Here is a 15,768-nt window from a genome sequence, read left to right on the forward strand (position 1 = left end):
TTTCTGCAACAGTCATTCCCATTTTCGTTTCCATTCAGATGGGTCACAAAGGCTTAAAAACGAATTCTCTTTATTGTCTCTACCTGGGTGCCTCTTCCGAAAACAATACATTCCCAATAAGAGGAATCACTCCGCATCCTCACTGCCAGCACGCTACCATTTTAATTACACAACGATCCACGGAAGCTCTTCCAGTGCGGCATACCAGACCAAAACCAGGCCGCAGCAAATATTTACTCCCCAAAGGTACACAAAACAAGGCAACCCTTAAAACATCCTTACTTAACCCTTATTTGCGCTTTGCGTCTCCTTTCCAACCCTTTCCCCGGCGTGCGAAAGCCGGACACTCTTACCATCTCCAACCAGTTTTTGCCCGTCCGGTTCCACCGTCCCTTGGCGACCTCTTGTTCCAGTCGGGTGGGTGGCTTTCTTTCACTTAGCCGCTCGGACGACGGAAACATGCCCAAAACATTTTCTCACTTGTCATCAAGTGAAACCGAAAATTATTTTATCTTCACCCCAAACGGACCCCAGGAGTACCCGCTTCCCCTCCCTACCGGAACGCGTCGTTTTGCCCTTGCGCACCACACTCCGTCTGGACCGAGAGGCTTCTGTTTGGTTGCGACAACAAAGAAACAAATGTTGCTTTCCCGTGCCGTGGGTTCGGTTCGGGTGCTTTTTGCCTGGAGTTCATGTTAAAAGCTGCTTTCTTCGTCTCTCTCTCGTCTAGGGTGTTTTTTCATTAGAGGGCCAGTCAGTTCAGCATTGATAGCAACCTGCAAAATCGTTCCGGATTTCGGGTTTTTCAAAGTCTCATTAACATCGTATCAAAAGGTTTGCAGACGGTCGTCAGCCGACCGATGTGTATTTAACATCTCATTGGGGAAATGGGACGAGCTCGGGCGAGACAGGCCGGGTTGGTAATGAGGCAACAACATTTTCATTAGATGTCCCAAACTTCCGGGTATGCTTTTCTTTCCGGTGACGAATCTTTTCAAATCAACGGCCGAAAAGGCTCACCTCTGAATCAGGCGAGGGAGAAGGCCGAGCTGCATACAATGCGGAATGAAACGAGATGATAAATTTGAATATTTTCACTCATTCTACAGGCAGTGGAGAAGTAAAATGTTGGTTTCTCTTTTGACAGATAGTTTAGGAACTTTTTGCAGCATTTTATCATTTATTGCTGCTGAACCACACAGACAAAGAAAACTTTGTGCGCATTTATTGACAACTATCGGGCGAGCAATTAATTTAATCCTACGATCCATTTACATGCAAAGAACTTGCACAAACTCTACCTTCTCCCAAATGATTGCACATTTTTGTTCGGAAGTTCCCCGCAGACTCTATACACCCCCCAGTACCAATCATCGTCGCCTGTGCCCGTGCGCCCAATATCTCTTTGATATCATCACAATATCTACGAATTCGATATTTCCTTCCACAACCGCACCACAACTGCCCCTCCCGGACAAGAGCTTTCCTTCCCCATCGCCAGCTCAACCATCAACAGCATCGGAAACTTTCCGTAATCAAATCGTTAAGATACCTTAAACGCAAAATTTACGACATGTCCGTCCGTTTTCGCCAACTATGTCGAAAAAGTTAAGCCAAGAAAGCCCAAGAACTGTTTGTTGTGGGTGCATCCCGAGCTGGGGCACACTTGGCTCGCTCCAATTTCCTAGCATTTGGCCAATTTTCCAAACTTCCCATTCGGAAGTGTGACGAAGGGAAGACTGGCAGACTGAGCCCCCCACCACCGCAGGGAAAAGCGTTTTTCTCGCCGGGCAATGGCAAAGTCAACCGAGACTAACTTTTCTTTCGAGCACAGCAGCTCGGCACAGGAAAATCGTTCCAGCTCGGTTGCTTCTGTAACAAGATTGAGAAACTGTCCACTCCCGGCAAAACCCGACCCACCCTCGCCCCGCTTGCGCTTGCCAAAGCCAATTGATGGGGGCCGATGCCGAATGGAAAACAAAAGTAAAGCGGCTCGGTTCCCGTTTGCCCACCACGAAACCACGGCTCAGGCTTCAGTAAGAGGCTTTTTTTTGGATCGTTTGGGTTGATTTGGGGCTCCGAAACATCGAACCGCCAGCCAAAACAATCGACAACAGAAGAATATATTTTTGGATTTAAGTTGAACGGTTCCGCCTTCAACCATCCGCCTCAAGCCGTAAGATTCGATTGAGAAGCTGTAAAGGCGAAGGCTGTGACGAGTTCTAGGATTTGGTTCAACCGAAACACCCTCACCCTCTTGGGCGCCATGGAGACGCCCGGACTGCCAGAAGTTGAAACAATCTCCGTCCCATTGCTCCTGCAATCATCCATGAAACGTATATTTTACTTCCAACTTGCTCTTTCCTCCTGCAATACCAGCGGCAGCGGCCACACAGGGCGAAGGATGAAGCAAACAAACAAACGTACGAAAAAAGGGGCTTAACGTTACAAACCATCAAACCGGTGTGACCTTTTGTGTCACATTTCGATTCCGAAAGCAAAAGCGGGAACGGGTTGCACAAATAGTGACGCCAATGGTGTGTCCACACAACATGTGCGAAACTCGCAAGCACACACACACATACACAGTTGCCGGCTGTTTCAATTGCATGTTTGGAACGAACTGAAAAGCTGCATGAAAAGTGATCCCATTTTCTACCAGCGTGTGTGTGCGAGTATCTGTTTGGGTAGAAATTTCGGTAAAATATTGTCACGCAAAGGGCTTCTGTGTGGAGCGGACCGAATGGAGCTATTTTTAAATCTCGAGACTAAATTTGCTTTCAAGAGCTTTAACATGTTGCAGGAAAATTCCTGCGCAATAAAAAGCTTATCTTGCATATTGGGCTTTTAGATACTGGAGGAAAAGAAACGAAAAGTGTATTACAGATTAAAGTTTTAAGGTTTCTCTCTTCACAATTTCTATTCTCTCAATCAATTCTATATTTAAGAAGCATTTCACAGCATTATCATGAGAAAATAAATTATCCCATTAGATTGGTATTGCAGGGTTTTTCACGGATTCTCATAGTTATGGGATATTTTCTATTCTCTCTCAAAGCTATTGGACTTTATGTGACAGAGAGTGAACTGTACGGCACCATTTTTGAAATGGCTAATATGGAATCCAATAGGACTTTACAATGTGTCTGCCAAAGAAGAGTGCCCTACTTATCATATGTTGTTCATTTCCAACAGGAAAGAGTGATCAATATGCCCCTGAAAACCCCTGTGTTGGGGTTAATTCTACCCTATCTATACTCGGTCCACCATACCACACCCCCCCCCCCTCCTTCGGGTTGTGCCATCACAAAAGTTAAAATTATCATTGGAATATCAATGGAAATGAAAAACAATTGAAGAGTTCCAAGTAAAAGTAAATACAACAATGATATTACAAAAATTGGCCTTTATAATCTAGAATAATGAAAGTGTGAAACATTGCTTTCTATCAGTTATCACAAATTGTTTCTTTTAAAAAAATTGAGAAATTTTCATTTTTATCAGTTGTAAAAACGCGCATAACGAGTTAAAAGTCATATACAAAGTTTTCTTGCACAAGCCTTTAAATATTTCTACATTTGTGATCGTTTTCTTTAATTCGGTTTACTTGACTCATTTCTATAAGCTCGAATGGCTTACTTGCTATATTTCAACTGTAAGAATTGTAATCAAATCAAATTATAATTACAACCGACAAACCACACAACATTATGTCATTGCGCGTGCAAAACCGCCCAATTTAATTCATTCATTTTCTTGTGTACTATTTCATCAACGTTCAAAATGTTTCAAAAGTTGTGTTTGAACGCTCATCGCTCCGCTTGCTTTTCTTCACTCTGCACCGAGCATCAGCTCCCGGAGCGAAAATCATTCCGGATGCCATTCGCACAGCCCCAGCTGTGAGTTCATTCAAGGAATATGAATAGCCATCGTTCGTCAATCGCAGCCTGCGTCCGAATCTTGGCTGCCTAAGTGAACGATGCCATTTTTCCCGCCCGGTTCCCGCTCAACCGTCCCCGAGCTGGCAGACCAGAAATGAAAATGGATTGCTCGCTGGCCCAAGGGATACTAGCGGTAGTTGCCCCTACCCTCGCCCTCAGGCCAAAATGTCAAACTCAGCCCAGAACGGTGGGGCAACATTCTGCTTCATCCCTTTTCGGTCCCGGGACGCACACACAGAGCATTTCAAAAATAGAGTAAAATAAATCGACAACATGGAGGCAAGTGGGGGCGGAGAAACACACTGACACACACACACACATAAAGACCATGAGGATGAAAAATCGCCCGAAAATACGCCGGAAGCATCCGCTGCGAAATTACCCACTCAATTTCCACCGCTTTCGGCCATTTCTTTCGCCTCTACCCTGCCATCGTCTGTGGGTGAGTGTAACTTCGTTAAACGCTTATCATATTTGTGTTTATTATCTTTTAGTGTGACCGCCCGGGCTGGGAAACAGCGAAAGCAAGAGAAGGAGACAGAGTGGGAGAAAAAGATCACCATCAACCAAAAACCTGCTGCCACCACCACCACGACGATGATGATGTGCGCGTTATGATGATGGTGATGAAAATAATGATCTGCCGTTTGCCTTACGCTTCCACCGCGCCCATTGCGCCGTCCGCTGGTCAAATGAAACGGAAACGCCAAGCGGGAGCCCGGAAGCTCGCCCAGTCTGGGAGGCGTCCGAATGGAATTGAGCCAGCCACTCCTTTACCCCCAAACCTGGCAAATAAGCTGGGAGGGAAAAAACAACAAGGATCAAGCCTTTCAGAACAAACACACACACACACACACACACACACACACACACACACGTGCGCATCTGCTCCACGAAGGTCGATGATAAAACCTTGTCTGGTCTCTGGTTTTTTTTTGTTCGTCCTGTTTGGTAGTGCGCACCAGTGGGCGAACGAAAAATGATCCTTTGCGATACATTCCCATGAGTTTGGTCCCATCGGATGTACCGGTTGCCAGTTCCGAGGGGGCCCCAGAGTTGCCAGCCATAATTTCGTCCTCGCTTTTGGTGTGTAGGTGTGTGAGCATTATACCCAGCACGAACGGCGTATACCCGCCAGTAGGATGGCTTTGCTTCTCGAGAATTTCCCAGACCGCTTATCAGCCTCGCCGTGTAGCCCGGGCTGATACAATTTACGCTAAGCCTTCGGTTCGCCGGCTGAGACAAAGCTCCCTGTTAAAAGCACGAGTAATGTTGTTAAGAAGATCTGCTCAGCAAGATGCAGGAAAATAAAAGCAGATAACGAAGATCGAAAAATGTGCCCACCGTGTGGCTGCGTGTGTGTGGCCCTGTGCATGCGTCGGTGCATGTTTACGAATGGATAAAAGGAAGCGGGCCAAGAATCAAAGATGGATCACGGATGGAAAGCGTTGCGTCTGCCCGACCAGAGCCCGCAAGAACATCAACCGCCACGAGATGCTGTATCGGCTTTAGCGGTTGGTTGGTGGATATTCCGTTCCACTTCGACACGCTCAGATCAAAATAATCGCTGCGAAGACAGTGTGCAGGAGGAGCAGCAAGTATTACCGGTGAAGTGTGACTGTTGTGGAACAAGCAAAAAAGCAACCGCGTCAACACACACACACACACACACGTTCGAGACGGCGGTAAAAGAGCCAGGAATAGAACGTACAGCGAACCAACCGGATGCTGTGATAGGGTATTACACATCCCTTCTCCGGATTGTTTTCACGTTCGGAAGATGCCTAGATAGCTGGATGGGCTGCTCCCTTCCGGTGCTCAATTGTGCGCACAGTTGTCGACAAAGATGTCTTTTTAGCCGATAATGGCTTTTGGAGCGTAAAGAGCTTAGTCGCATTAAAGATGTTTCGCTGTGGGGCCGATGTTGTGTTGGCCGCTGAGGGGTTTGCGGAGCTGGAAGGATGCGGCTATGGTATCCTTTTTTATCTTGTTTATTGACACTTTAACCAGCGAGAGCGGTGTTGTGATTTGAACGGAGTGGAAATGTCACAGGAGATTCCTGGAACACATTCTAAACTGGTCGTTTTAGGGAGTCTTTTTTGTGTAAATGGCACTGTTAGCTGTGTTGGAATGAACAATCCCACAAACTATTACAGAAAACAATGTTGAAAGATATTTTGATGAGTTTTCTGTTTGATTGACATACCACGGCAGTGCATCCTAGAATGCTAGATCAGCAATGCATGATATACTTTCATGAAAGTCAGCGGGAATAAACATAAATGAACTTTGCTTCTCTAAACTACAGTCAGTGCTTGATATTAGCTTTACAAAATACTAATTTTAGCGTTTTTAAATGTAATTTTTCAATGGTACGCATTCGTTTTTAAAACGATAAAAGTCCCTCCATTCCAAGCATTCTTAAACAGTTTCTGGATGTTGATGATTTGCAGAGGAAGAATAGCCACATGTAAGAAAGTAAGCCAAATCTTAGTCTCGATCGAAGTTATTATATATCTTACAACGATCCAAGTAATAAAAAAATACTTAATTTAGATGAAGATGAAGGTGGTTTTTTGCAAACTCTTTGTTAAGATCTACTATGTCTATGCCCCCTGTAATCACTCAAATTTGTTTAATGATTTCAGTTACAATGATCACTATCCTCCTCCAAGTTTAATGAACAATGTATAAAGTGGTCCAAAGTTTATTGAAGTTGTATTTACAATAAATATACCAAATTTTTCGAAAATTTCATCTTTCATAATAAATGATTAAGGAAAGTTAGGCTCAAAATATGTGATAGAAGGAATAGAATTTTGAGAAGAGATAATATTTTTGAAAACTAAAAGATCCCCATGATAACTATCAGTGCACAGAACACAGTAAATGTTGATTATTTTGAGCATCATCCTTAACTTAAGAGATTAATTTCATCATGTTTTGGAAGATGAGATTAAGAGGAACAACTCTGATGTGTTACGCATGTCAAAGCTATTTACTAGCTATCTCGAAAGATTTAACAAGACAAAGTTTACCATCGGTTTCGACCGAATTATTGGTATTGTTTTAATCATTGGCCAAAGCAGGAAACATTTTATCATTTAACTTTTTGCGCCAGTTTGAAACCCTTGTTCATAAGCTTCTCCTGCTCCATTTCAACACTGCCCGATAGCATCTAATAAAAAAAGAGCAACTTTTTTATTACCATCACCCTTCCCATCATGCGACCATTGCCGTGTAATCTCAACCAGCGTACAAACCACCGTACAACGGCAACGCCGCAGATTCCTATCCCAAAGCTAATTTCGATCCCCTTATCCGATCCCCGTTTGCCGAAGCTGTATGACGATTTCTCACAAAATTAAGCCCGGAAATGAATCCAATTTAACATTCGCTCGGACCGTGGCCCCAACCCCCTTGGGCAGGGCCTGAGCATCCCGTACATCGAACAAAAGAGGAAATTAAACGCCCACAGCCCATTAAACAACACTTACCTCGCTGCGTGTCGGCCGCCCTTAACTCAGCGGATATCCGATTAACTGCTTTTCCTCCCTGAATGGAGAGTATCGGGTGTACACGGTTTCGAGCGCACACACCCGTACCTTTCAGCTTCATTGTGGGAAACGTATGTTTTTTTCTCCCTTTTTTTTGGTAACTTCACCCCTCGACACACAATGCCCGTCACACCGACAGCTAACCCCCGAGCTGGGTGGGATTGAGCATCAGCTGAGATTTTGCGGCGAAATGTTGCCAAAAATGTTGCTGCTGGCTTGCCGGCATACACCTACACACACACACACACACACACACACACACACACACACACACACACACACACACACACACACACACACACACACACACACACACACACACCACACACACCACACACACACACACACACACACACACACACACACACACACACACACACACACACACACACACACCCACACACACACACACACACACACACACACACACACACACCACACACACACACACACACACACACACACACACACACACACACACACACACACACACACACACACACACACACACACACACACACACACACACACACACACACACACCTACACTCTTTACCGGGACTGCACCAGGTACTCCGGCCAGACAGACACACTAACCGGCACGACACTAACGAACGACGTCACGGTACGGTGCAGCTCGAGAGTGAAGTGCAATAACTTTGCTCCCGAGCTGCACTGAATCATGTTCACTGACCCCATAAATCACGGCCAATTTCCGGTGCAGCAGAGGTGGTGGCGTTGCCGGACGCACCGGCACAACCTGCTGGGCGGTTTGGTTTTGCCAGCGGGGAGCACCGCGGTCAGTCACCGCAGCGGGCGCATCGGGAGCAACTTTCGTCCGATGAGCATAGTGCAATGAGACGGACAATTTCTTTTTGCCCCCATTCCCTTTCGACTGACAACTATTACACGTGGTTGAGGTGATGTCGTGTTGCAGCTAATTTGATAGGAACGCTCGGTTTACCCATCCACGAACAAGTGTTTTGTGGTCAACCTTCAAGTTTGATTCATCGATACGCAAACTCTCACATATCGCAAGCAAGACTGAAATGCTCAACACAAAACACGCTCCTACGCAAGATTCTAGCGACTCTCCTACTCCTGCTTCACACCATCAACAGATTGTCAGAATAGCTGCCGGCAGTACCGAAGCGAGCAAATTAATAATCCCACCGATTGTAGCATCCGATAGCTCATCTCATCATCATCATCATCACCGCCATCATCGCCTGTCGTGTTTGCACGGTATCACTTTTCACGTCTTACAGCCCTGCCACGTCTCCATCGATTTACCACGGGAAAACATCATCATCATCGCGATAATTGACGCAGCAGCAGCAGTATCGATATTTCGCGCCTGTCGGTATCGGTTATCACTCGTTGGGATGGGTGCACCAAACTCACCCAGAGGTGGGGTACGGTGGAAGAGGCGAAAAACAAGGCAAGGGCCGCCCGTTCGACAGCTGCCCTTCTTTATTTTGCCCGCTCGTTCGCCGGCTCGGCTCTGAAACGCCTAAAGTTAGGCATCACGCTTTACACGGTCTAGCTTTTTGGCTTGACACGCACTGCCGCGCGGCATGGCGATGATCGTTTTTTCTCCCCCTACCCCGTTCGTTCACGCCTTTTGTTGAAACATCTTTGATCGGATTAGGTTTTCAGTATTGCATTAATTATTCACTTTTCGCACAATCGCTCTCGGGGCTTCCCCCGTTGCCCACGGCACTCGCAAAACGACGCGTTCTTCGCGAAAGCAGCTGCGGTTTAGCGTTACCGATTGATCCGTAATCCGGAAGGGTTTGTTGGCCGGATTCGGGGAAGCGGGGTTGAGTCGCTAAATGATACAATTGAATTATGTTCCTCTCGCGTTACATCGCGGTCCCTGACGAAAAGCAGAACCGCTCGCACAACGCGCAAGTTAAGTAAGCTTTCCGATATTAGCGTTTAAAGGACACAAAGACGAACTTCAAGCTTTCTCGGTACTTTGTTTGTTCTGTTCACCTCACACACACATACATACACACACATGCAAAAGCCACAAACGGACTCTCGCTCTCTTCTCGCACCAAACCACTGCAGATGACTCTATCAGATGTCAATCTCGCCTGCCTGGGGTCACTCCACTGCCCCCGACCAGCAAGACCTAAACAAAGCGAAATGACAGCAATCTGTCCATTATCTCACTGCCCCGGTCGCGTTTTGCTCATTGTCAATCTCTGTGAACTGTTTGCAGCAGCTGCTCGCCATCACCATCAGCCGCAAACACACCATGAACCGGCCCAGATGGCCCCCGGGAAAAATGGCGCAAGGCATCCACGCAGCAGCCCTTCTAGGAGGGTGGGCAGCGCCACAAATCTCTACTATGAATAATTAATCATCTTTATGTGCGCTGTATGCGAGGCCGTTCGTCACTCCGCACTCGGTGTGTGTTTGTGTGTGCCTATTGGATCGTAGCGTAGTGTATGTGTGTGTTTATATTTATCTCACACGCGTTCCGTTTCGATTTCTCCTCACCATCAGCGCGCACACAGACACCACCATCAACGGGTATCGAACGGTACGGAAAAATATGCACAAATTATGTGACGTGACTTCCCGGAGCCGTATAGATCCAGGGGAAAGCTCACGCCAAGCAGCCGACGATGCTAACCTCGCCGGAACACTCACTTTTCGCTGTACCGAGCAGTGCCCAAACCTAGGGCAACCCGTCCGCGTGCACCATTGCAAACATTCCGTCGAAATGGCGTAGACAACGTAAAACGCACAGAACCACCGCGTACACACGAGAGCACACACCGGAAAACGCGCAGCACACGCAAAACACATCCGCCCGGAACGAGCGACACGTCGAAACTAACGAGCTCGCCCCGGCAAGCATTACGGCGGGAGGGAGGTCGACCCGATCCCGAAACCACCGAACAGCCCGAACGGAGTTTCCCGGTGCCGAAGGTAGCCCGATGCCAGCCTCCGTGTGGGCGAAAAACCGTGCCGCCTCGTAGCGGTCGTGTCGCTCAGCTCGAATCAGCTTGCGCTTCGGAGCTCGAATCGAGCTGTAATGCAATGTGCCCCCGCGAAGGATAACACACGAGGCCGAAGGCCGAAACACTCACGGAACACCCCAAGGTCACTCAGCAGGTGTGCAAACAAAGCCCCGGGGACGCTCAGCACAGGAACGACACTGGCGGATGAGAATTTGAGTTCCCGAACGGTGAGAACGCCTGCTCTGCGAGTGGGAACTCATTTTCCTCACTCTCACTCGCAGCATCCTGCAAGCAGGTGGAAGGAATGCAAGTAGAGCAGGAAATGCAACGAATGGTGTCTCTCCTTCCTTCCCTTTGCTCACTAGGCGTGTGTGCTGGTGCGAAACTTTCACCTACAAACCCATGAATGTTATTACCACCACCACCACCACCACCACCACCACCACCGGCAGTTCCCTCGTCTGCAGTGAGCGGTTTTGGAGTTCATTTTTCTACACCCCGAATCCAGGTGGGCCTGGTGAGAAGCTGGCACATAAACAGGCGTTTGTTTTCTTATTTTGATATTTTTTCCACCCACTGTTCTATTTATTATTTCTACGCTTCTACGTTTTAGTTTATCCGATTCATTTTACTCCATTTGCATTCAAGTTGCCGCGCAATGGTGAGCGAAACGTGAGCACGTGGCTTTTGCTTTCGTGTTGGGCCATTGGCGGTTGTTGCTGTTTTTGTTCATCTGATTCCAAACGGTTGGAAAAGTTTACCGTTTGGGGGGTAGGTTTCTCTGGTTGATTTTGTTTTTTTTATCCATTATTCTCAAACAGTTCAGCTCAAAGCGAGCTATTCAACATGTTCGCCGAAACTTGACCTTCCTTGGCCTAGTTTTTGTGCAACTGATTATGGGGTTTTGGTGCACAAATCGATGGCTAAACTGAATGACTGAGTTCGTCCATCTCCAAATGATTTCATCTCATGAATTGCTTGATTATTGTTCCCAGCCAAAAAGAAGGATTTCAGAGTAAATCTCAACCTGGAACAATGTTTGCCAATTTAATGGAAAGAAATCCTTTCTCTTGGAAAAAAGAGCGACACAAAGTAATTCCTCAGCCTTCGGCCACACACTCAGCTACTAGGAAATTGGTTCCGCCAAGCCACTTCATGCCCATTCCTGCTTACAGCATTCCTTTCCTTCTCTCTGCCTATCTTTGCCTCTCATCCTACTATACTCCTGTTTGGGCGAGTCGTTTGTTAGGTACTGTGCTGTATTCCCAGAAGAAAATAAATCGTAAAACCTGTTTTAACTTCTGCTTTCTGCAAAAGTCGTCCACCGACCACCAGCGACCGTGCAGATGACTAGTATTTTACGATTTTTTTTTTTTGGTTCTACTTCTCTTCTTCCTCCCACTTTCCCTTCCCTCATTTACTACCAAAGCCCACATCTCCCACCTCACAATTACAACCAGTGAGCGCGTCCGTTGCACTTTTTGACCACGGCATGGCCATTCTTTTGAAGAGTTTGTAATTCCCCCGCGGACAGGGAATGCTCATCGGAGCTATAAACTTGAAGCACTCGCGCGTGTGTGTCTGTGTGTGTGTGATAGGGAGTGTTCTAGTGGATGAGAAACTTCCGGATGGGAAAATCTTTCCCCTGGGAATGAGAGAAAGTGGCAGCCAAGCGTTGGGAGAGCGCTGGCAAAAGTGTTACCCCGGCTGGCTTGTATGTTTTAAGTAAGGTAATAAGGAGTTTAACGTTTCTTTTACTGCATTGTGTTACGTATTTAGTTCCCTTAACGCGTTTGTCAGCGCATGTGAATGCTTTACATTGTACTGTTCTGACTCTAGCTCTCGCACGATCGATTGTAACAGCAGTAATAAGCAACATACATGGTATGGCGATTGTTGCATGATAAGCTTATTGTGTGTTGCTATTTTTATAAAAATAAGTATTTTACCCTCTAAATTTACTGGAGCCGCTCATGTGTAGTACCTGGAAAATTAACATTTGATCCACTTATACACCTGTTTCTTCACAGCTCGATGGAATATAATTCAACAACGATCCCTTTCGTTTATTCGACCAATGCTACTTACCGGGCTACAACTCTTGTGCTGCAGCTTTCCACCCACCCAAACGGGAGCAATCTGGCGTCTTTCTATGACATCGATTTCTCTCTGTCTCTCACTTATACACACAGCGTCACGAGCGCCGGGGAAACAAATCGTTCCCCAGGCGTGATACGCAGGAGTCAAATAATGGCTCGTAATAATCGCATTACGTTCACCGCCGAGAAATGGGAATTAAAAATATATGTATCGGTAGGCGCGAGAAGCAGCTGTCTTCGCGTCATGGTACGAGTTCCTTTGGGTAGGTGAAATATGTTTTTTTGACGACGCTTATACCCACCAACGCACACGTGTACGATCCCTGTAACGAAAGCACTATTGTCATACGACACTCGTTGGCTGTGTTTATCACATGCCGGTAAATGTTGGCGATAAGTACTCATTTGGTGTGATGCTTTTGGCATTTGGCAACGTTTTGATGTATTGAATAAACTCGAGCACCACAAAGCGGAAGCTTTGGGGGAGGTTTTTTTATTATTATCTTAAATTTATTTGTTACATTATTTATCCCTTTCAAGCAATTGTTACTTTAAGGACACAACGTGATGTCATGAGATACAACGTCTTTTTCGTGGGTATGCCGACCTACGCTATTTTTGGCAATCGTATCAGTCATTGTTTTGTCTTGAGCTGCATACGTCAATAGGCCATAAAGAGTGTGACCTGAACAACAATTATGAAATAATCCATCATGTTCGTTCCAAAAAAATTAGATAGTCTTTGCAAAATAATTTTCTTATGCTGTTCTTCCCTTGAAAAGTGATATTATTATGGAAGATTTGTCGTTTATAATATTATAAAAGCATTAGCATTAGCACTTTAAGTTTAAGTTGAACTCACATTCTTGTCAATGCTTTTATAATAATATAAACGATAAATATACCATAATAATATCACTTTTCAAGTGAAGAAAAGTAAAGGAAAATTGTTAAATGAACGCAATGAACCCACTCAGCTAAATTTGTTTCAAGAAAATTGATCAGACCTTATATGCACATCTTAAAATCTTATTAATTTGTTGTATATGTTCCAGGTATCTCTCGAACTTAGAAATAAGAGTTGTAATTGAAACATACATCAAATATTCCCGTTCCATACATATTAACATATTAGTACGCGATTTCACCGAAATTAATCAAACAACGGATACGAATACTTTCTTAGGTACGTTTTAGAATCAAATCGCAGTACAGCAAACAAACAAATTGAAAAAGCTGATCATTTCTCATACTCCAACTTATCTTACCACATCCAGCCAGCAGATTTCTACCAAGATTTTAAATTCTATACAATTCTCGATAAAAATAGAGGAATTCCTGTTCTTTCCCATAAAGAACCACTACTCTACCACCACGTATGGAGCACATCAATAGGAAAGCATCGTTCGCCATCTCCCTTTTGCGTATCTTACCACCCTTTGCGTATCTTACCTCCCTTTGCGTATCTAACCTCCCTTTACCAAGCTTTTGTAATGCAGCTTCAGCTTTTCGCTCACTTAAACTTCATTGAGGGCTTGGGCCGTACGGGAGCAACGATGAGGTTCCAGCGTCCAGCATCAGGAGCAAAAGGATCATCCGCTCTACCCGTATCTCGGGGTGACTTTTAATCTCGCAACAACCGTCAGTTCCCTGCGCTTTGCGTCCGAAGGGAATTAGTCGCTCCTCTCGTCTAGCCCGAACGAGTACGAGTACGAGTGGTAAAAGTTTACCCACTATTAAAAAAACTTAATAAAAGCGAACGGTACAGCGCCGGAAACGGGCCCCGGACAAGCACAGTAATGCTATGTACATTAATGGGAATTGATGAATGACATTTTTATGGAGGACTTCACCGACCACTTCACAACGCTACCATGCTGTGCTTTCCTTATTTGTGTATGTTTTGGTTTTTTCCTCCATTTTTTTTTTTACAGCGGCACCACTTATTTCAAACTCCAGAAAGTGAGGGAGACTACCTCGCCACCCCACGGCCCATTAAGACGGAAGCGGATGGAAGCGATGTGAAAAAGTTTGTTTCTCCCTCTTCCTCTCTTGGCCATGCCCACCATCGACGGATGCGGGTGGACACAAAGCACAAAATCGCTTCGATGTACACTTTCGCATGGTGTTTGGTTTTATTTTTCTTCCTCCGTTCCCAACCATCCGCTGCATCCCTGCCCGGGGAAGCAGCGCTCCTACCAGCAGCGGATGCCTTTCTTGATTGCTGTTTTTCTTCAACCTCATTCGAACCGCTTGTTGGTTCCCTTGTTGCTACTAAAGACATTAAAAATATGTTCATTTCCCTTCCGCCGGCTTTCACGCGCATTCGCGGGACATTCCATTCGGTTTTCGGACCGGGCGGATTTTCTGAGCAAAGCAAAGGACCCCGGGTCGGACAACGCACGCTTGTGCATTCCGCAAATGCTTCCCAGGGTACAGACCGTACCGTGCTGGCCCGACACAGGAAATCCCCTACTCCACCGCCTAGCATTGTGTAGAGTGTATGGGAAATCTCGATGTTTCCCAGGATTTGTTTTCGTTTGTGTTTTTCCTCCCGGGGAGCCGTATATTTGTGAGTGTGAATAAGCCGAACAGCTTCGATGCACCCGATGCCCGGATTCGGAAGGAAGGGATAAACGGGAAGAAAAATACGGAACTAATTAAATTTTATGCTTTTTAAATAGAAAGTTTCCGCAGAAGCGCGCGCGCGCGCACCGAACGTGGGGAGAGGCCGTCCGGGGACCCAAAGCGGTAATACACTACCCCGAGGCGCTCGAGGTGCTCGACTTTATAGACAACCATCTGGAGCTGTTTGTTTAACTGTGCTTCAATATTGAAGAGGAGAGTTGCATTGGTTTACACACGCAGCAGAAGCTGGAGTGTGATTATAATGATAAACAAATATAGGAGTCGTTGAGGTACTATCAAATCGGATCATTAGATAATAATAAAAGACAATACATATAATAATTATATTATTTGATGTAAATAAAAGGGGCCGGTCTCGTGGTACAGTCGGCAACTCGTACGACTAAACAACATGTCCGTCATGGTTTCAAGCCCCAAATGGACCGTGCCTCCATAGGGTACGACTGACTATCCTTCCTATGGTGACAATAAATATCTGCAAGCCAAGTCAACTTATCCAATGGGTACAGGCAGGCCTAGACCGGCAACGGTTGTTGTGCTAAAA

The 15,768-nt window shown here is 45.8% G+C and overlaps 1 protein-coding gene across 3 annotated transcripts in view; it reads right to left on the reverse strand.

Moving 5' to 3' along the window:
- The window catches only part of LOC121596679 (lachesin), a 118,527-nt gene extending 108,188 nt beyond the window's left edge, over window positions 1–10,339 (reverse strand). For 2 of the 3 annotated variants that reach the window (XM_041921815.1, XM_041921817.1), the window contains exon 1: window positions 10,163–10,339. The gene's annotated coding sequence lies outside the window, so the exon portion shown is untranslated. Of the gene's footprint in view, window positions 1–10,145 lie in introns of all 3 variants that reach the window. The other variant, XM_041921816.1, reaches the window with a different exon arrangement.
- Window positions 10,340–15,768: the final 5,429 nt, after the last annotated feature.

This window comes from Anopheles merus, chromosome 3R (genome assembly GCF_017562075.2).
Source record: "Anopheles merus strain MAF chromosome 3R, AmerM5.1, whole genome shotgun sequence".
Lineage (NCBI taxonomy): Eukaryota > Metazoa > Arthropoda > Insecta > Diptera > Culicidae > Anopheles > Anopheles merus.